This window comes from Engystomops pustulosus, chromosome 8 (genome assembly GCF_040894005.1).
Source record: "Engystomops pustulosus chromosome 8, aEngPut4.maternal, whole genome shotgun sequence".
Classification (NCBI taxonomy): domain Eukaryota; kingdom Metazoa; phylum Chordata; class Amphibia; order Anura; family Leptodactylidae; genus Engystomops; species Engystomops pustulosus.
In genome coordinates, this window is record NC_092418.1 from 15,832,577 (window position 1) to 15,853,704 (window position 21,128).

The 21,128-nt window shown below is 45.1% G+C and overlaps 1 protein-coding gene across 6 annotated transcripts in view; it reads left to right on the top strand.

Moving 5' to 3' along the window:
• The first annotated feature begins 11,606 nt into the window (after nucleotides 1-11,606).
• RAI1 (retinoic acid induced 1) overlaps nucleotides 11,607-21,128 on the top strand; it is a 112,682-nt gene continuing 103,160 nt past the window's right edge. For 4 of the 6 annotated variants that reach the window (XM_072119855.1, XM_072119856.1, XM_072119854.1 and 1 more), the window contains exon 1: nucleotides 11,609-11,796. The gene's annotated coding sequence lies outside the window, so the exon portion shown is untranslated. Of the gene's footprint in view, nucleotides 11,797-21,128 lie in introns of all 6 variants that reach the window. The other 2 variants (XM_072119860.1, XM_072119858.1) reach the window with 2 other exon arrangements.

The following is a 21,128-nucleotide window of genomic DNA, read 5'->3' on the forward strand; positions in this document are numbered from 1 at the left end:
TCCTCTGCCTGGCACATGCTTATATAGGGGCTCCTCTGCCTGGCACATACTTATATAGAGACTCCTCTGCTTGGCACATACTTATATAGAGGCTCCTCTGCCTGGCACATACTTATATAGAGGCTCCTCTGCCTGGCACATACTTATATAGAGGCTCCTCTGCCTGGCACATACTTATATAGAGGCTCCTCTGCCTGGCACATACTTATATAGAGGCTCCTCTGCCTGGCACATACTTATACAGAGGCTCCTCTGCCAGGCACATACTTATATAGAGACTCCTCTGCCTGGCACATACTTATACAGAGGCTCCTCTGCTTGGCACATACTTATACAGAGGCTGATCTGCCTGGCATATACTTATATAGAGGCTCCTCTCCCTGGCACATACTTATATAGAGACTCCTCTGCTTGGCACATACTTATACAGAGGCTGATCTGCCTGGCATATACTTATATAGAGGCTCCTCTCCCTGGCACATACTTATATAGAGACTCCTCTGCTTGGCACATACTTATATAGAGGCTCCTCTGCCTGGCACATACTTATATAGAGGCTCCTCTGCCTGGCACATACTTATATAGAGGCTCCTCTGCCTGGCACATACTTATATAGAGGCTCCTCTGCCTGGCACATACTTATATAGAGGCTCCTCTGCCTGGCACATACTTATATAGAGGCTCCTCTGCCTGGCACATACTTATATAGAGGCTCCTCTGCCTGGCACATACTTATATAGAGGCTCCTCTGCCTGGCACATACTTATATAGAGGCTCCTCTGCCTGGCACATACTTATATAGAGGCTCCTCTGCCTGGCACATACTTATATAGAGGCTCCTCTGCCTGGCACATACTTATATAGAGGCTCCTCTGCCTGGCACATACTTATATAGAGGCTCCTCTGCCTGGTACATACTTATATAGAGGCTCCTCTGCCTGGCACATACTTATATAGAGGCTCCTCTGCCTGGCACATACTTATATAGAGGCTCCTCTGCCTGGCACATACTTATATAGAGGCTCCTCTGCCTGGTACATACTTATATAGAGGCTCCTCTGCCTGGCACATACTTATATAGAGGCTCCTCTGTCTGGCACATACTTATATAGAGGCTCCTCTGCCTGGCACATACATATATAGAGGCTCCACTGCCAGGCACATACTTATATAGAGGCTCCTCTGCCTGGCACATACTTATATAGAGGCTCCTCTGCCTGGCACATACTTAAATAGCATATCTATCTATCTATCTATCTATCTATCTATCTATCTATCTATCTATCTATCTCATATCTATCTATCTATCTATCTCCTATCTATCTATCTCCTATCTATCTATCCATCTATCTATCTCCTATCTATCTATCTCCTATCTATCTATCTCCTATCTATCTATCTCATATCTATCTATCTATCTATCTATCTCCTATCTATCTATCTATCTATCTATCTATCTATCATCTATCTATCTATCTATCTATCTTTCTTTATCTCTTTTTCCATGTTAAAAAATCTGATGTAATAAAACTGACCCTGCTTCCATCCGTCTCCCATTGGCTTCCATATAAAAACAGTTACAACCTTTTCATTTTTGTTTTTTTCAAACAGAATAAAGGGTATTGCATTCGGTGTAACAGTGTAATTTTTTTAAGTAAAAAAGAACCCCGTCGGTTTGGCGGTGTGCACTGAGACTAGCAGACCTCCGGCGTGTGATGGAGCCGTGTAACTTCCCCTTTAAGTCATTATGCTAATTGCGCCTGCAGATTTCCCCTTCTTGTGGCAGATCTGGCTGTATCTATTGATCTGCGGCAGATCGGGGGGTGAGATAATGCTTTTTCCGTGCTTCAAAGCTTCATTTTATTAACGTGATGTAACAGAATTATAATCAGCTTATCTGTCAGCGCTGAGCACTCGCCTATTACCGCTAATGAGACCTAATACTGCTAATTGGCCTCCTCTCCAGACCGGCTCCTGCACAGAGACCGGGGGGCAACGACTCCACCAAGGTTATAGGACCACGCGTCCTGCGTTTCATCTCTCTACGGCCCGGAACCTGCTATAGATCTGTGAAGCGCAACCTTTTTTTCTCAACAAAAATTTCTCTGTGGTTGCTATGGTTACAGTGAAGGGGCAGCTTTAATTATCAATGTCAGATCAAGGTTAACCAATCACAAAAGCCTAATCTAACAGGCCCACCCCCAGTGCCAATCAAAGAGGCGGAAGGTGAAATCTCCACCCCCTTGACTCCTTGTAAGCAGGACTCTTTTTGTTTCCGAGGAGTCCAGACTCCAGGGAAGAAAGTGTATTATGGGTAATGCTTAATGTCACAATGTTATTCATTGGGGCAGATTTACTTACCCGGTCCAGTCGCGATCCCGCGGCGCGTTGTCCGACGAGGATTCGGATCTGCTGGAATTCACTAAAGTCGTGCGCCCAATATCCAGCAGGTGTCGCTGTTGCGCCGAGGTCTGACGGAGTTCTCCTTCTTCTTCCCGGTGCATGTGAGTGCTGATCTTGAGACACTTTTCGTTTTTTAAATTTTACCAAATCCGTTGGGTTATCCGACGGCCACGCCCCTGATTTCTGTCACGTGAAAGCCGACACCGATGCACCACAATCCAATCAGGTGTGCCAAAATCCCAGGGCAATTTGGCGAATATCGGAAATATTCGGGAAGCCCGACGAAAATGCGTGATTCGGACCCTTAGTAAATGAGCCCCAATGTGTTTATAAAGGGAAACCATCAGCAGGTCTACAACTTCAGTCAGTGTTATGTATTTTCCCTGGAGAGATGTGTAATGTAACCGCTGTGTATCTTGTTAGTAGCAGCAGGACTTTGAAATAGGACTTATATTCCAGGATTGTAGCACTGGGGGCGTGTCCTCACACTGCTGCGCTCTTAGCTACCTGCAGGCACTGGGGGTCCTTTACTAAGGGCCCGATTCGCGTTTTCCCGACGTGTTACACGAATATTTCCGATTTGCGCCGATTTCCCCTGAATTGCCCCGGGATTGTGGTGCACGCGATCGGATTGTGGCGCATCGGCGCTGGCATGCGCGCAACGGAAATCGGGGGGCGCGGCCGAACGAAAACCTGACGGATTCGGAAAAACCGCTACATTTAATAAAAAAAAAAATGTGTTGCGGAGCTTGCACTTACCTTCACTCAGCGCGGCTTGGTGTATTCCAGTGCATTCCGGGGAACTTCAGCGCAGCAGCACCACCTGGTGGACGTCGGAGGAACTACCTCAATAAATCCCGTCCGGACCCGAATCCAGCGCAGAGAACGCGCCGCTGGATCGCGAATGGGCGAGGTAAGTAAATCTGCCCCACTGTTTGGTATTTCCCCTCAAGAATTGTGTAATCAGACCTTTGTGTTCATTGTTATGAATATCCCTGGATAGTAGCACTGGGCGCGTGTCCTCACACTGCTGTGTTCTGTGCTCTCTGAAGACAGTGTTATGTATTGTCCCTGGAGAGATGTGTAATCAGGCCTTTGTGTATGTTGTTAGCAGCAGCAGAACTGAGATTTAAGGATATATATTCCAGGATTGTAGCACTGTGGACATGTCCTCACACTGCTGTGCTCTAAGCTCTTAGAATTGAGCTTTCTTTAAAGCCCCTCCTCTTCTTTGAGTGACAGGTGTAGGGTTAAAGGGATTCTAGCACTTAGGGGTACCAAACCTCCCCCAGAGTCTTGCACATCACCACATACTCCGATAGGACATTCCTTTGCACAACCCCAACTACTCCCAGAAGATCAGAGAGTAGGGGCTGTGAAGGAGTTCAATGTAGAGAACACAGAGCACAGCAGTGTGAGGACCGACAAGAACTCTGGAGAATCTACAATCATGAAATATAAATCCATATATCACAGTCCTGCTGCTACTAACAACATACACAAAGGTCTGATTATGCATGTCTCCAGAGACAGTACATAACACTGGCCGAAGAGAGCACACAGCACAGCAGTGTGAGGACATTCCTCTGGAGAAGCTACAATCATGGATATAAACCCATATTTCACAATCCTGCTGCTACTAATCAGAAACGTCTGATTACACATCTCTCCAGCGTCAATAGCTAACACTGTGTGTAGAGAGCACAGCAGTGTGAGGACATAATTCTGGAGCAGCTACAATCCTGGAATATAAATTTATATATCACAATCCTGCTAGTCTTTATGGGCATGGGATTGTCCTGAGTGGGCCCAGATCATATACCTGCATATCTAGGATGTCCAGAGACTATGAGCCTCCCTGACATTCATCCATACTGGGGGTAACCCTACAATAGGGGTGGGGGGCAGACTTTTGGTAACATCACCCTAAATATCACATAAAGGGAGTTGTGCCTAGGAAATGATATCCTCTCCCCTTGTGAGATGCCGTCCTCTCCTCTTCTCCCCCTTCTGAGCACTTACTACATGAGGTCACCGCTCTGACATCACATCCTGACAAATGGCCGCATTAGTCGCACCCAGCAGCGTCCCATCATCCATCACCCCTTCTGCTGGGAACCAATTCATTCCCATTAATAGCTTGTAACGCTCCTTCCCAGCTGAGAGCGCGTCCGCAGACTCCCCCCCCCCCCTCCCCGTGGCGCGTGCAAGGCCATTAAGCGCTGTGTGGCACCTGCTATATATAGGCGGGTGACATCATCACTGGCTCCTTCTCCCATCTAGGCTCTTAGCATCACTCCCTGGAAAGGTCACGCGACAAAAACACTCAATGACGATTGCGTCTCTTTTATGTCAAAAACAAAAATTACATTCTGTTAACTTTTACAGCCCGTTTCTGATGTAGCTTAAAGGACACCTGTCATCAGGTCTCTGTCACTATTTCTGTCACTACTACGTGTTGGAGCAGCTCACAAGGATCCCATCCCAGCCTTTATCTAGTTATTTCATACATTATTCAGTGTAAAATCATCTATTCTTTATTATGTAAATGAGGCTGGTCACATGGTCATAGGCAGTGATGTCACCCCTGTTACCCCTCCCCTCTCCTCCCCCTGCTCATGTCTGTGTGTAATGTATAGTAAAGCATGGCTAGTGTGTGTGCTGCATCTGCTGACATGCTGCATCCTCCTAATATACAGGTGAGAGACACAGACATCAGTTACACATGAATCTGACATGTTCTGCTGTAACATGGCTGCCTGGAGCTGCTGTATCTCTCCTAAACACACACACACACAGGCTGCAGGGGGCGTGGCCACCAGCAAGCACATCATTATACAGCCTCACATCATTATACAGGCTGTCAGTCATGCACTGGGGGTGTGGCTGTGCCTCCCACTCATGAATAAGCTGGACAGCTTGAATATGCTAATGCTTCATTGGACATTTCACAGGTCATTTGCATACAGCTTTAGGACCTCATTGCTTAGGTTTACAGGCATGTAGAGGGACAATGAAGGGATAGAGGCAATGCTCTCTAATGGCAGTTTATGAAAATATATTTTGTTTAGGGGGGTTATTTTGCATGACGGGTTCTCTTTAAAGGGGACCTGTCTCTAAAACCAAAATCCTGAAAGACCCCCCTCATGTGATAGCTGTCGTTCCACCCACTAGTTCAAAAGATATGACCCCAGATATAAATATGAATACGAGCCTATTAGACAGGGGGCGTGTCATTGTGTGTTGTATGCACCGCCCACTTTCCTAGTAGGTGCTAATTCCCTCATAAACTTCCAAGGGCTGTATCTTTTGATTGGATGAACGGATTTGAATAAAACTGACTCCATGTTGATCATGAGGGAAGCAACCTTCAAATGATGTATGTTGTACAGCATTTGTACTTCGATGACTGGGCCTCCTTAAAGGGGCATTCCAGAAATAATTAATTAGGTGTCCGATCACTGCTTCTTTGAATTTAAGGATGAACCCTTTAAATTGAAGTTACCTCCTCAATTAAGGGGGTTTTGTTAAGAGGATACAATATCAGTACAAAATCAATGACAGGCCAGGACTAATGCCTGGCGTAAAGAAACTGGAACAAAGTCGAAGGGGGGCGCTTGGTTTTACAAATTGTTGCTGATGTGGTTATCTTTTTCAAATATGCTTCTTTTAAATACTCTACTATGGCACCGCAAGTACTAAAGGAGCTCCCCCAGAGGACTCTGATGGCGGGCCTACAAAACCACCACAAGGAGGCGCCATTTCAAAACAATAATAAAGTCCTGGAACTATTTCTGAAGACGCCAATTTTGTCCTTGTCCTCAATCTTTCATGTCACGGCCGACTGTAAGAAAGTAGCACAGAGTAAGACGACGCCGTTACACCACTTGTGACAGATTATCCTGGATGATACGGTCTCTGTGGTAGCCATAATGCGGAAGCTTTAACATTGCACCCTCCTTCAATCTTGACCTATTTTAATCTGTAGTGTAGGGAGTGATACATGTCTGTTGTGTAGCCCCCTATATTTTACATCTTATGGATAACAAAAACTGGGGTCCCTACTTATCCAAGTAGCTGCTGTGCTTGTAGGAGCTTTAACATTGCACCCTCTTGCAACCTTCACTTAATTATAGTGACAGTTATTTCAAATCTAAAATGTTGCAAGCTGCGATTATTAGCATATAAAGGCCTCTTTATTTTATGGAGAGCCTTTACACCTCTGCACAGGGGGACTTAAACCACGCCCCTTTACTGGAATGACCCCCCCCCCTTTAAATGTGACACACCCCTTTTTGTGCCATGTCTATACATATAAGAACCAGGAACATTCTGAAGGGTTTGGGGAATTTGCTTACTCTTTCAGGATTTTGGAAGGTCTCTTTTTTTTCGGGAGCCTCTCATCTGAGTTGTTAAGTTTTCAGTAGACCCACGCCTTGTATAGCAGCATATACACTGCAGTGTAGTGTTAGCATGTGGCCACTAGAGGGCGGCAGATTACAGACACAGGATGAGCCATTCCCTTCCATAAAGGGCCCTCTGCCCAGTCATAATTTATGGCTCCTCAATCAATGGGGCGGGTGGAATCTAACGTCGGGGTCCTTGCTAATCCCCAGATATTAGGTTAGAATATATATATATATATACACATATATATATGTAATAGTTAAATGGGGTCTCCTACACGGGTTGGTTCAGGGTTTCTATCCTTCCATGTTTGGACAGAGATACGTAATATTTAGGTGAGAGTAATTTTTGGAGATTGCTGCCTCTCCCTCTTCCCCGGTGTGTGGTGCCCTCTGCAGGCTGAAGTCGGAGTGACACCGATGTCCCATCTACCAGACAGATACAGATTTTCTGTCACTCCGGGATCAGTGATCTGCGCCTTATTGATCGAGGCTCCATTGATCGCAGTTACTGCAGCAATAGCGCACAACTCAGTCCCTGTCAGTGGCAGGAAAAAAAATAAAAACACTTGACCTCCGCCAAAAAAATAGCAAAGTTACAGCATCATAAAGCAGTAACCAAAACTTCCCTTAAAGCCGTGACCCTACAAGTGTCAGCCCCAGTGACCCCATAGGTGGCAGCACTGAGTCCCTGTAAGGGCAGATTCCCACCTGGCGTTTTTGTTGCGTTTTTAAACGTATCCAAAATGCAAGTGGGAGGAGCGCAGAGCCCCCTCACAGAAGCCCCTGAGGCCGCGGTCACACGTTCCGCTAACAGTCGGTTCATAACGCGCCGCTAGCGCACAGGGGGTGGTCCTCGGCCCGAACGCACATGCGTTTCCAATTGCATGCATTTCCCTGGAAACGTATGTGCTTTCCTGTGCGCTGGCGGCGCGTTATGAACCGACTGTTAGCGGAAAGTGTGACCGCTTCCTTAAAATTGCAACAAAACTGCCACGCGGGAATCCACCCTGCAAGTGAAAAGGGGGTGTGGCTAGTAAAACCCCCACCCCTGAAGTGGGTGGCCACAGATATCATCTGGGACATCGGATATGTGGGAGATCCAAAGCGGGATTTAAATGTACGTAATTAGGGTGGGAATTTACCCTTAGCAGGTGTATGATCTATATATATTATCTGAAGGCGTGATACTGACTGCTGAGCTGTGTATCTAATCCTATCCTGTGTGATACTGACTGCTGAGCTGTGTATCTAATCCAATCATGTGTGATAATGCCTGCTGAGCTGTGTATCTAATCATATCCTGTGTGATACTGCCTGCTGAGCTGTGTATCGAATCCTATCCTGTGTGATACTGACTGCTGAGCTGTGTATCTAATCCTATCCTGTGTGATACTGACTGCTGAGCTGTGTATCTAATCCTATCCTGTGTGATACTGACTGCTGAGCTGTGTATCTAATCCTATCCTGTGTGATACTGTCTGCTGAGCTGTGTATCTAATCCAATCATGTGTGATAATGCCTGCTGAGCTGTGTATCTAATCATATCCTGTGTGATACTGCCTGCTGAGCTGTGTATCGAATCCTATCCTGTGTGATACTGACTGCTGAGCTGTGTATCTAATCCTATCCTGTGTGATACTGACTGCTGAGCTGTGTATCTAATCCTATCCTGTGTGATACTGTCTGCTGAGCTGTGTATCTAATCCTATCATGTGTGATACTGACTGCTGAGCTGTGTATCTAATCCTATCCTGTGCGATACTGACTGCTGAGCTGTGTATCTAATCCTATCCTGTGTGATACTGACTGTTGAGCTGTGTATCTAATCCTATCCTGTGTGATACTGTCTGCTGAGCTGTGTATCTAATCCTATCATGTGTGATAATGCCTGCTGAGCTATGTATCTAATCTTATCCTGTGTGATACTGACTGCTGAGCGGTGTATCTAATCCTTTCCTGTGTGATACAGTTTGCTGAGCTCTGTATCTAATCCTATCCTGTGTGATACTGCCTGCCGAGCTGAGTATCTAATCCCATCCTGTGTGATACTGTCTGCTGAGCTGTGTATCTAATCCTAACCTGTGTGATACTACTGAGCTGTGTATCTCATCTTGAGCTATGTATCTCATCCTGTCCTGTGTGATACCTCTGAGCTGTGTATCTCATCCTGTCCTGTGTATCTCATCCTATCCTGTGTGATACCTCTGAGCCGTGTATCTCATCCTGTCCTGTGTGATACCTCTGAGCTGTGTATCTCATCCTGTCCTGTGTGATACCTCTGAGCTGTGTATCTCATCCTGTCCTGTGTGATACCTCTGAGCTGTGTATCTCATCCTATCCTGTGTGATACCTCTGAGCCGTGTATCTCATCCTGTCCTGTGTGATACCTCTGAGCCGTGTATCTCATCCTGTCCTGTGTGATACCTCTGAGCCGTGTATCTCATCCTGTCCTGTGTGATACCTCTGAGCCGTGTATCTCATCCTGTCCTGTGTGATACCTCTGAGCCGTGTATCTCATCCTGTCCTGTGTGATACCTCTGAGCCGTGTATCTCATCCTGTCCTGTGTGATACCTCTGAGCCGTGTATCTCATCCTGTCCTGTGTGATACCTCTGAGCTGTGTATCTCATCCTGTCCTGTGTGATACCTCTGAGCTGTGTATCTCATCCTGTCCTGTGTGATACCTCTGAGCTGTGTATCTCATCCTGTCCTGTGTGATACCTCTGAGCTGTGTATCTCATCCTGTCCTGTGTGATACCTCTGAGCCGTGTATCTCATCCTGTCCTGTGTGATACCTCTGAGCCGTGTATCTCATCCTGTCCTGTGTGATACCTCTGAGCCGTGTATCTCATCCTGTCCTGTGTGATACCTCTGAGCTGTGTATCTCATCCTGTCCTGTGTGATACCGTTGAGCCGTGTATCTCATCCTGTCCTGTGTGATACCTCTGAGCCGTGTATCTCATCCTGTCCTGTGTGATACCTCTGAGCTGTGTATCTCATCCTGTCCTGTGTGATACCTCTGAGCTGTGTATCTCATCCTGTCCTGTGTGATACCTCTGAGCTGTGTATCTCATCCTGTCCTGTGTGATACCTCTGAGCTTTGTATCTCATCCTGTCCTGTGTGATACCTCTGAGCTGTGTATCTCATCCTGTCCTGTGTGATACCTCTGAGCCGTGTATCTCATCCTGTCCTGTGTGATACCTCTGAGCTTTGTATCTCATCCTGTCCTGTGTGATACCTCTGAGCCGTGTATCTCATCCCGTCCTGTGTGATACCTCTGAGCAGTGTATCTCATCCTGTCCTGTGTGATACCTCTGAGCCGTGTATCTCATCCTGTCCTGTGTGATACCTCTGAGCCGTGTATCTCATCCTGTCCTGTGTGATACTTCTGAGCCGTGTATCTCATCCTGTCCTGTGTGATACCTCTGAGCCGTGTATCTCATCCTGTCCTGTGTGATACCTCTGAGCTGTGTATCTCATCCTGTCCTGTGTGATACCTCTGAGCCGTGTATCTCATCCTGTCCTGTGTGATACCTCTGAGCCGTGTATCTCATCCTGTCCTGTGTGATACCTCTGAGCCGTGTATCTCATCCTGTCCTGTGTGATACCTCTGAGCTGTGTATCTCATCCTGTCCTGTGTGATACCTCTGAGCCGTGTATCTCATCCTGTCCTGTGTGATACCTCTGAGCCGTGTATCTCATCCTGTCCTGTGTGATACCTCTGAGCTGTGTATCTCATCCTGTCCTGTGTGATACCTCTGAGCCGTGTATCTCACCCTGTCCTGTGTGATACTTCTGAGCAGTGTATCTCATCCTGTCCTGTGTGATACCTCTGAGCTGTGTATCTCATCCTGTCCTGTGTGATACCTCTGAGCTGTGTATCTCATCCTGTCCTGTGTGATACCTCTGAGCTGTGTATCTCATCCTGTCCTGTGTGATACCTCTGAGCTGTGTATCTCATCCTGTCCTGTGTGATACCTCTGAGCCGTGTATCTCATCCTGTCCTGTGTGATACCTCTGAGCCGTGTATCTCATCCTGTCCTGTGTGATACCTCTGAGCCGTGTATCTCATCCTGTCCTGTGTGATACCTCTGAGCCGTGTATCTCATCCTGTCCTGTGTGATACCTCTGAGCCGTGTATCTCATCCTGTCCTGTGTGATACCTCTGAGCCGTGTATCTCATCCTGTCCTGTGTGATACCGTTGAGCCGTGTATCTCATCCTGTCCTGTGTGATACCTCTGAGCTGTGTATCTCATCCTGTCCTGTGTGATACCTCTGAGCCGTGTATCTCATCCTGTCCTGTGTGATACCTCTGAGCTGTGTATCTCATCCTGTCCTGTGTGATACCGTTGAGCCGTGTATCTCATGCTTTCCTGTGTGATACCTCTGTGCCGTGTATCTCATCCTGTCCTGTGTGATACCTCTGAGCTGTGTATCTCATCCTGTCCTGTGTGATACCGTTGAGCCGTGTATCTCATCCTGTCCTGTGTGATACCTCTGAGCTGTGTATCTCATCCTGTCCTGTGTGATACCTCTGAGCCGTGTATCTCATCCTGTCCTGTGTGATACCTCTGAGCTGTGTATCTCATCCTGTCCTGTGTGATACCGTTGAGCCGTGTATCTCATGCTTTCCTGTGTGATACCTCTGTGCCGTGTATCTCATCCTGTCCTGTGTGATACCTCTGAGCCGTATGTAAGCCTTGCAGGTGAAGCTGGGATGCTGATGGGTTAATGTGGGAGGCTGCTGCACTGGCGCTGTGCTGCCAGCAGGGGGCAGTGTGGTTATGGCCTGGACACCTGGCTCCCCCTTCTATTCCTTGCAGCCTCCTCCGGAAGCCTTTGTACATGAGCTGTAGGGAGCGGGGATCTCCAGACTGCAGCCTGGCACTGCCCTCACCTGTGCGCCTGGCACTACCACCAGTGCTTGTGGACCCTACATGCACCCTGACACCCCAGGAGAGAGGAGCTGAGCGCTGCTGAGAGGTGAGTGCTGACCTGGGGGCCGGTGATGTGTGTGTGATCCCTATCACAGGGTGCCAGGCTGTCTGCCAGTGCCAGTCATTAGTAGATGATGGATGATCCCTGTCTGGTCACTGATGTCACTCATGCTGCCACTCAGCCCTGGCATCAATCTGTGGCAGCCGGGCATGCTGGGCACTGTAGTCCTACAGAGCCAAACTTGGTTTTCCTCTCTCAGACAGCTCTGGTATGTTACTGGTTAACATTGGCCAGAGACTTCTAGGCGGGGGCCGCCCTGTAATTAGTTTTAGGGTCACCCTCCAGGATAGTGGGGGCACAGGACAAGGGCACCCTGATATTTAAAGGGGGGAGATGTGGCCTTGTGTTAAGGACCCCTGAAATCTCTGCTTCATTATTTGATAATAGAGGAAACCTGCTACAATTTTGGGGCCAATTATGGGTGTACCCGGACCATATATAAAGGGGAAGAGCCCTGATTGTCCTTATTTTGGTTTATTCCTGCAGAAAATTTGTGTTGACGCCAACAGTTTTGTGACCTGGATTTGGGGGTGACCCCAGGGACCAGGTAGTAACAGGTGTGAGCAGGTGGGGGGGTCCTTATTCCCACTGTGGGTATATATGTGTTTGTTCGCCAGGGGAGAGCGGCTCATGACCTAATTTTCTGTGCCCTCCAGAGACGGCCTCACTTTTCGGAGTCTCGCTTGTGGTGCGTATATCTGTGTAGCCAAAAAATTAGGAGAAGGCATCGAAACTTAAAGGGATATTCCTATTAAATGTTATTGTTTGACTACAATTTTCCAATGTTCTTTATCAATTCCTCACGGTTTTCTAGATCTCTGCTTGCTGTCATGTGATCGACATCTTTGTCTATTTCCAGTGGACAGAAATCTGACCATGGTCGCACCTCGTTATAACTCACCCCTCTGATTACTTTTCCCAATGTAATGACCCTAACGAGCCGCGCACCTGTGTGACCATGGTCAGGTTCCTACAGAATGACAGTAAACAGAGATCTAGAAAAACCGGGAGGAATTGATACAGAAAGTATAGTGGGAAATTGTATCATTTTTCATATTATAAACAATAACATTAATTTGCCGAAATGGGAATATCCCTTTCATTTGGAGGAGATGCTCATTTAGCTGGAAATAATAGAAAGGATGTCATTGTAATTATTCTATAGGGACGTCATAGGGGAGGAATGTGGTGGTCAGGATATATTACATATGGAGAATCGCCTACTTTAACCAAGTTTGGGTTCTCCTTTATGTATACAGAGTGTGATTGCTTCCTTGTACCTGTGAGCCCAAACTTGTAAAATGTTTGATTCTGACCTTCCCCGGGGGTCAGAAGAATCAGGGTAACTATCTATTCTATAGCATATATAAGTCTCGTATAGCTTCCACCCCTTGGTGAGGTTTCTTTTCCCAGTTAAGGCATGTCACAGGTTACCCCTCTTTTTTGGGTTGTGACCCCCCCCCCCCCCCCCAATGGTGAAGTGTCAGATTTTGATTGGATCCACCAATCTACCAGTATCATGTCTGTAGTTCCCCACTTACCAAGTGCCACATATAATAATGTGGATAGAAAGGGGTAACAATGAATATGATTGTACAGATTTACCTTATTTTCACATACATGGCCTTTTCTGCCTTCCCTGAGCAGAATGTGTGGGAGGAGCCAGATCATTTACACATGATGGCAGTTTCCTACAAGCCTAATAATGCCTTGCATGTACTTCCTTTTGATTGGTTCCTCAACATACAATATACATACTGCACTTATCCCACAGATGTCTGTTTTACAACCAAATTTGGCTATTGCTCCCCTCTCTGAGCAAACTCTAATATGAGAGAAGTGAAGGTAGCAGCGTCCTACAAGCCTAAGGGTGAAGACACACGTGGCGTTTTTGGGCCGTTTTTAGTTAGTGCGTTTTCAGATTGTGAAAAAACGCATGCATTTTTGACAGGTTTGACCAATTATCTTAATTCAAACTGGTCAAAAACGCATGCGTTTTTTTCCAATCTGAAAACGCTCTACTAAAAACGGCCTAAAAATGCCACGTGTGTCTTCACCCTAATAGTGGAATGGATGCACCTCCTTCTGATTAGTTCCTCCATCTACTGTACACACTGTAATTTTCTTATATACAGTGACAGCCCCCTCCTCTTTCCCCACATGGCTATCTTCTTTTTGTGTTTTCCTGCTATGTATTTTTAGAAGTTCATGTAAAAGTAACAATTTTTATTGATTGCATGTTCGCTTTTGAGCTGGACTATCCCTTTATTCCTTGAATGTATCTTGACTGCAGCACTACAGGTCCGTTTGCGGCATCTTTCGCTCAGTGTGTTCAGGTGAACTGACCCTCCCTAAATTTTGTTAATGTACAATATACATAATGTAATTATCCTACGGATCTTCGTTTTCCAAACATAAGTAGCAATTCCTTCTGTCGTTGAGCAGGACCCTAACAGGAGAGTGAGAGAGACCATTGGATTCACTGCTTATGGCTGTTTCCTACAAGCCTAATAATGCCTTGCATGTGCTTTCTTCTGCTTGGTTCTTCCACCTTCAGTAAACACACTGCAATTTTCTTACATACAGTGACTCCCCCCAGCTTCAGGCTATTGTTAATGATGATATACAGAAGCGAGATTGTTCTTATATTTATCCCAATCTGTAACTCGCATTGTATAGTGGAAGTTGATAGAACTTATTTTAGACTTTCAGGACAGTAGGAAAACCTAGTAGAAGAGAACGACTTGCAACACTGTATCACTGTGCTGAAAAGTGATTTCTACTGAGCATGCCTGACATCAATAGTCTCATAGGAATAGCTATGTATGAGGAAACAGCAGGGGGCGCCACCAGTAGGGTCCACATACCTATAACGTCCTCCAATGTAGTCGGTAAAAAAATACAAGGCGAGATAAGCAGTGCCTGGCATCCGCTTATCTCCATATAAAGAGGAGCTTAGTCCTTATTAGTCCCCTGGACAGATGGTCACATGGTCAGGGGGTGCCGGCTGGTGTGACCCTGATTTCCACTCTCTGTATAGCACAGGCAGCTGTGGGTAGTGCGCGGCGATCTCCCCCTAGAGACAGAGGAGTGCGGAGGCTTTGATACAAGAACTAGACGGCTTTTATTATTCCCTCGAGGCGACCAAAGGAAATCTATACTGGAATCTCTCAGTAACACTAAGCGCACTTTTTTATCCTCGGCGGTTTTAATTGAGAGGGCCGAGAGCTTCGGCACAGATGGAAATGTATATATATCCATCCATCTATACATGTATATCTATGCACTATTAACCCCTGCACTGCTGGCGCCCCACAACCTGCACTCACTCCAGAATCCTGCAAATTCTCAGACAGGGTAATTGTTAGGGGATTAGATGAGTGGAGCGCCAGGCATTAGCGGGCAGCAGCGTGGGGAGGCCAAATGGCCCGGACTCTCACCTCCCGAGAGGGGATGGAGGGGTCAGCAGCGCAGTTGTTTGCGGTTTGCAGTCTGGAGCTCAGAACATTGCAGAAAGAAATGACATAACCCTGTACAGAGGGAACTGGAAGGAGGGGAAATATTACAAGCGGCTCCGGATAGACACTGAAAACAGATTATTTTAGATTGCATGTTCTTCTGCTGAGGAAATGTACAGCAGGGGCCAGATTCCTCTTAAAGGGCAATTACTGTAATTATTCATAGTTACATATGTGGTATCCCCTATGTACAAGAACATAACTATAATACTGCCCCCTATGTACAAGAATATAACTACTATAATACTGCCCCCTATGTACAAGAATATAACTACTATAATACTGCTCCCTATGTACAAGAATATAACTACTATAATACTGCCCCCTATGTACAGGAATATAACTACTATAATACTGCCCCCTATGTACAGGAATATAACTACTATAATACTGCCCCCTATGTACAAGAATATAACTACTATAATACTGCCCCTATGTACAAGAATATAACTACTATAATACTGCCACATATGTACAAGAATATAACTACTATAATACTGCCACATATGTACAAGAATATAACTACTATAATACTGCCCCCTATGTACAAGAATATAACTACTATAATACTGCCCCTATGTACAGGGATATAACTACTATAATACTGCTCCCTATGTACAGGAATATAACTACTATAATACTGCCCCCTATGTACAAGAATATAACTACTATAATACTGCCCCCTATGTACAAGAATATAACTACTATAATACTGCCCCCTATGTACAAGAATATAACTACTATAATACTGCCCCCTATGTACAGGAATATAACTACTATAATACTGCCCCTATGTACAAGAATATAACTACTATAATACTGCCCCCTATGTACAAGAATATAACTACTATAATACTGCCCCCTATGTACAAGAATATAACTACTATAATACTGCCCCCTATGTACAAGAATATAACTACTATAATACTGCCTCCAATGTACAGGAATATTACTACTATTATACTGCCCCCTATGTACAGGAATATAACTACTATAATACTGCCCCCTATGTACAGGAATATAACTAATATAATACTGCCCCCTATGTACAAGAATATAACTAATATAATACTGCCCCCTATGTACAAGAATATAACTACTATAATACTGCCCCCTATGTACAAGAATATAACTACTATAATACTGCCTCCTATGTACAAGAATATAATTACTATAATACTGCCCCCTATGTACAGGAATATAACTACTATAATACTGCCCCCTATGTACAAGAATATAACTACTATAATACTGCCCCCTATGTACAAGTATATAACTACTATAATACTGCCCCCTATGTACAAGAATATAACTACTATTATACTGCCCCCTATGTACAGGAATATAACTACTATAATACTGCCCCCTATGTACAGGAATATAACTACTATAATACTGCCCCTATGTACAAGAATATAACTACTATAATACTGCCACATATGTACAAGAATATAACTACTATAATACTGCCCCCTATGTACAAGAATATAACTACTATAATACTGCCCCTATGTACAGGGATATAACTACTATAATACTGCTCCCTATGTACAGGAATATAACTACTATAATACTGCCCCCTATGTACAAGAATATAACTACTATAATACTGCCCCCTATGTACAAGAATATAACTACTATAATACTGCCCCCTATGTACAAGAATATAACTACTATAATACTGCCCCCTATGTACAGGAATATAACTACTATAATACTGCCCCTATGTACAAGAATATAACTACTATAATACTGCCCCCTATGTACAAGAATATAACTACTATAATACTGCCCCCTATGTACAAGAATATAACTACTATAATACTGCCCCCTATGTACAAGAATATAACTACTATAATACTGCCTCCAATGTACAGGAATATTACTACTATTATACTGCCCCCTATGTACAGGAATATAACTACTATAATACTGCCCCCTATGTACAGGAATATAACTAATATAATACTGCCCCCTATGTACAAGAATATAACTAATATAATACTGCCCCCTATGTACAAGAATATAACTAATATAATACTGCCCCCTATGTACAAGAATATAACTACTATAATACTGCCTCCTATGTACAAGAATATAATTACTATAATACTGCCCCCTATGTACAGGGATATAACTACTATAATACTGCCCCCTATGTACAAGAATATAATTACTGTAATACTGCCCCCTATGTACAAGAATATAATTACTGTAATACTGCCCCCTATGTACAAGAATATAACTACTGTAATACTGCTCCCTATGTACAAGAATATAACTACTATAATACTGCCCCCTATGTACATGAATATAACTACTATAATACTGCCCCCTATGTACAGGAATATAACTACTATAATACTGCCCCCTATGTACAGGAATATAACTACTATAATACTGCCCCCTATGTACAGGAATATAACTACTATAATACTGCCCCCTATGTACAAGAATATAACTACTATAATACTGCCCCCTATGTACAAGAATATAACTACTATAATACTGCCCCCTATGTACAAGAATATAACTACTATAATACTGCCCCCTATGTACAAGAATATAACTACTATAATACTGCCCCCTATGTACAAGAATATAACTACTATAATACTGCCCCCTATGTACAGGAATATAACTACTATAATACTGCCCCCTATGTACAAGAATATAATTACTATAATACTGCCCCCTATGTACAGGAATATAACTGCTATAATACGGCCCCCTATGTACAAGAATATAACTACTATAATACTGCCCCCTATGTACAAGAATATAACTGCTATAATACGGCCCCCTATGTACAAGAATATAACTACTATAATACTGCCCCCTATGTACAGGAATATACCTACTATAATACTGCCCCCTATGTACAAGGATATAACTACTATAATACTGCCCCCTATGTACAAGGATATAACTACTATAATACTGCCCCCTATGTACAAGAATATAACTGCTATAATACGGCCCCCTATGTACAAGAATATAACTACTATAATACTGCCCCCTATGTACAGGAATGTAAGTGACATTTGGCACTGATCATGTAATGTTCTGATTGTTTGTTACTTTGTGTTAGGGCACTGACCCCTGCACACACAGATGTCAGGTATAATACCGCACTGTTGTATAATCTCCCCGCTTTCCTTCTATAGTCTCAGTAGAGGAGGATTGGAGGGGTTAAACATCTTGCACGCTGGCGGTAATCAGAGGCAGGCACAGTAGGGCTGCGGCTTATAATCATGTCCTCGGGAGTTCCTGGGCAGTGAAATCCATGGATCTTGCCACAAAATTCATCTCTCTGGCGTATGTAACCGCACACCGAGAGATTCACCTGGATTAACCCGTGTCTGGGGGGGGGGGGGTGCAGGGGGTTGGAGGGGTGTCTTTTGTTAGCGCTGCCCTTCCCCAGGATCCTCCAGTGACTCAGATAGCGGGATGTTTATGATACAGCAGTGCAGACTTGTTATTGCAGCAGTGGCGTACATAGAGCAGAGGAGAGCAGTGTATGAAATGAGGCCCCCTGGTGTCTGCCTCCTGCTATTACATGTCCCAGGGTCATGCCTTAACCCCTTCCCCTATATAAAAGTTCAGGTGCTCCCTCTAACGCTGGATCCAGTCTCAGGTGGGTCCCAGCTACATGGCAGCCATTTCCCTAAAATTCATAGCCAACGCTTCATCTGTCCTCACACTGCTGTGCTCTTAGTTTCCTGCATCGAACTGTTCCTTCCTTTTTGCTCCAAGTAAGAGGTAAAGCTTATGGTACAGCACAGTGCAGAGAGCTAGGGACACAACAGTGTGAGGACACGCCCCCAGTATAATCCTGGAACATAAATCAATATTTCACAGTCCTGCTGCTACTAACAGCGTACACAAAGGTCTGATTACACATCTCTCCAGTGACCATAGTTATCATTGTCTGTAGAGAGATAAGAGCACAGCAGTGTGTGGAGAAGCACTTAGTGCTACATAGATACTACAATATCTATCCGTTCATCACAGTCCTGCTGCTACTAACAACATACACCAAATATGAATAGAATACACAACGCTCTTTGTAGTTTGCATAGTGGTTGGTGCACAAGTAAGGGAACCGCCCTCTTCTCATTCATGCAGTGGGATTCTCACAATCCATATATCACAGTCCTGCTGCTACTAGCAACATACACAAAGGTACGATTACACAAATCTCCAAGGCTAAAACCTTACACTGACTGCAGAGAGAATAGAGCACAGCAGTGTGAGGACATGTCCCCAGTGCTACAATCTTGGAACATAAACCTATTTTTCACAGTCCTGCTGCTACTAACAACAAACACAAAGGTCTGCTGTCTGATTGGTTATTCTGTGAGGGCTCCTAGTAAAATACCATGGGGCCTGAAACAGGTGTGAACATGGCCTAACGTGTGTGAGATAAATGTGCGCGGCGCAGGCTATTAGTTTCCCCGCGCACATACTGTCTGTCTGTCGGGCCAGTGAAGCGCGTTGCCGTCAGTCACTTTTAGATGACATCTGCAGAGATGATTGATAACAGAAAGCAATAGTTCACACGCTGCTGCACAAGAACGATGAGATTTTATACACTGGGAGATTTCTTTCATCTGGAACCTGATTATCCGGAATGTCAGGTGAAATTGCTTTGGGATAAGGAAGTCCCATCTGGTCATCTGGTGTTTTTGGAGGAGGCAAGCAAACGCCTGGCCCCTCGCCTCACCCCAGAACAGCGTTATCTGAGTGTAATACTAGTGTCATAGCTATACCTCCAGGTCTAGGGGGCGCTGTGGTGCTAAATGATCTGCTACATTGTGATCACTGGTGGGTAAAAGCCTTGTGAGCCCTCAGCCAATCAGCAGAGCCATAACTGGTCACCTGTCACTCCCCTACAGGCCTGTCACAGGAAGAGATTTTTATGGTTTGGGCAGGGGCATAACTAGGAGAGGCAGGGACCCATAGTAGACCTCTGAATGGCCCCCCCCCCAAAATTTACATATTTGTATACTCACATGAGTTACAATCACACACCATAATACACTTGTGTATACAAAAAACATTTTATATACTTATATACATACAGCATATACATACAAACACGTACCGTATATAATAAACTTATATACTCACCCTCCAGCGTCCCGATGCTCCAAGCGGCTCCCCGATGTCGTCTCCTCTTCTGTCTTCTTTAACTGCAGGCATGGGCGCGGCCATGTTATCTTCCTGCCGTCCGGCACATGCTATGATGTCAGCAGCGGCCGCGTCATGGTATGCGCCTGCTGAAAGAAAACATGGCCACGTCCATGCCGGCAGTTAAAGAAGAGGAGCCACGTGGTAGAGAGGAGACAAGCCACACCGACAAAGGGGAGCCGCGCCGAGCATCGGAGGGTGAGTATATAAGTTTTTTTTTTTTTTTTTAAGTGCGGGGGGGGGGGGGGGTCTGCTGGCTGTATACTAAATGGGGGCTGACAGGCTGTAAACTACTGGGGGCTAGAAGGCTGTATACTACATGGGGGCTGGCTGGCTGTATACTACATGGGGGCTGGCTGTATACTACATGGGTGTGGCTGGCTGTACATGGGGGCTTGCTGGCTATATACTACTGGGGGCTTGCTGGCTATATACTACTGGGGGCTTGCTGGCTATATACTACTGGGGGCTTGCTGGATATGTACTGGGGGGGGGGGGGTCTGTGACCAATGCATTTCCCACCCTCGGCTTATATTCAAGTCAATAGTTTTTCCCAGTTTTTGGTGGTAAAATTAGGGGTCTCGGCTTATACCTGGGTCGACTTAT